Source organism: Amphimedon queenslandica, unplaced genomic scaffold (assembly GCF_000090795.2).
Source record: "Amphimedon queenslandica unplaced genomic scaffold, v1.1 AMPQUscaffold_11139, whole genome shotgun sequence".
Taxonomy (NCBI): domain Eukaryota; kingdom Metazoa; phylum Porifera; class Demospongiae; order Haplosclerida; family Niphatidae; genus Amphimedon; species Amphimedon queenslandica.
Window position 1 is genome coordinate 1 of NW_003548616.1, and position 2,114 is coordinate 2,114.

General features: G+C 35.8%; 1 long non-coding RNA gene across 2 annotated transcripts; it reads right to left on the reverse strand.

The window, feature by feature from the left end:
- Positions 1-132: 132 nt before the first annotated feature.
- On the reverse strand, positions 133-1,155 carry LOC109589602 (uncharacterized). 2 transcript variants are annotated; one of them, XR_002188805.1, is made up of 4 exons: positions 958-1,155; positions 547-714; positions 413-486; positions 133-239 (listed from the first exon to the last, which is right to left on the reverse strand). It is a non-coding gene; the product is annotated as an uncharacterized LOC109589602 (long non-coding RNA). The 2 variants fall into 2 exon arrangements; XR_002188806.1 differs by having other exon boundaries at positions 324-486.
- Positions 1,156-2,114: the final 959 nt, after the last annotated feature.

Below are 2,114 nucleotides of genomic sequence, written 5' to 3' on the forward strand. Positions count from 1 at the left end.
AAGACTCCAAAATGGCAGCAGGAAAATTTTACTTTATTTACGGTATCACAATGAATATACTCAATTTTCTATGAATATACTTAGCACCAACTGGCTCTATAATAACAATAGTATCTTATGTACTGACCATTAAAAGATAGAAATTTCCCTACGTCAGATGCTAATGGCGCTCTATCTCTGGTATATTCCTCAAATGATGGAAGATTATGAACTCTCACTTCAACATTATCCTTCAATATCTATAACACAATAAAAACATCATTATCAATATTATGCTTAATAAAAATGACACAATTATTGCCTCTACTAGCTACAACATTCACCTAATCTCATAAGATACAATATTAGTGCCTTCCTTAATACTAGCAAGTAGTTAAATTTAATTAATTATTTTTGTCAACCACGCCCCTACTTGGCAAAGTGTCTAGAGGATTTCTGTACAACTTCTCCCACAATCCAATCATACAGTTAGCCAACTTACTGCAGCTACACATTAATAATAAACAAGTCTATAAATAAATGTTACAGAGACTGAGATTAACCCACATTGAGTAGAACAATGTTGGATCTGATGCCTCTAGAATTGATATCATCTCTCCTAAATGATTCTTCATTAGAAATCCTCGAAAGACTTCTTTATCATCTCCATCTAGTACTCGATCTAGACCTCCACTGTCAGCCATCATGGGCTAGCCATGTGCGTCAGGGGTGGGTCTAAAAGCCCAAAAGAGCCACAGTACCATGTGGAAAAACGTGTTGGTTCAATGGTGCATGACATGCATCAATATTAAAGTTTTTCACAATGACATTGAATCATTAAATAGATCTAATTTACCACCCACTAACTTTCATACATTCACATGTTCATTAAAGCATTATAAAATGAAAATTAAAAAAACCATTAGGTAATTTTTAGTAAATTAAAAAAAATGTTACAAGTCTCACACAGGCTCCTACCTCAGTGTTTGACAGGTTCAGTGAACCGGTTTTACGAGCTTGTTTCTGGTACAGTCCCCTCCTTACCTACCCCATCACTTTGACTAGGAGAATTGCCGGAAGAAGTTGGCATTTGGCTTGAGTCTAGTAGAACCAGCAGGAGATTTTCTACTGGCACCACGACTGGAACTCATTTTATGAATTTTGGATAAATGGGTGTGGTCTTATGTTGCATAGTTGGTGCACCCGATCCGGAAACCTTTTGAAGCAAATGTAATAGAAAAACAGGAAACGTTTTCCTACCACTCTATCATGCATAATTGGAAACCTAAAATTTATAACTAGCAATTAACTAAAGAAGGGTGTAGCTACAGACTACAGAATCTTGAGCTACAACTGACTGATTCATCCATTTGCAGTGATCCTCTTGAATTTTCTGATAAGTAAGTGATAGCCTACACTTAGTTTTTCATTACATCTAGATTATGTCTATTAACATCAAGTTGCCATTACTAAGGGTGAGAAAAAGGACATCTAGTGCACTGTCAAGTAATAGATCTATGTCTAAGGTTCCAAGAACAACCACTACCTATGAACCATTAAAAAAAACTAATAAGATTGAGGAAGAAACGGTGGGTCTACCTATCCCAACTGATGATGATGATGATGCTCATTTTGAGAGTTTATATGATGTTAAGGAAAGACATGCTGCATCTGCTTGGGAAAATATGAGGTGTCAACTAAGAAATGCATGCATTGAATCATTAGTGATGGATGATCAACCCTGCATGGAATGTTCTTCTGAAGCAGAAATGTGGTGTCAGCATTGTGGATCTCATGCTTTCTACTGTAAAGAATGCTGGTTTCATTGCCATTCAAAAAGAAATATTTTTCATACTCCAGTCTGGAAGGTTATTTGAATGTTGAAAGTTACATTTGATGACATGTGTACATTCAATTATAATTATTAGGATGATGGTTGCTGGAGACCAGTGGAAATTGGAGGAATTAAGATTAATGTTTTGGTGCCACATCCTTGTGAGTCAAAGGAAGAAATTATCATTCGTTGCTTAGATGAAGATGGTAGAGTACATGTACTGCAATGAAGTTACTAAATTTTATTTTGACAGGAATTGAGCACAATGTGCACTTTATGACTTGTAAGTGTGAGCCACTAG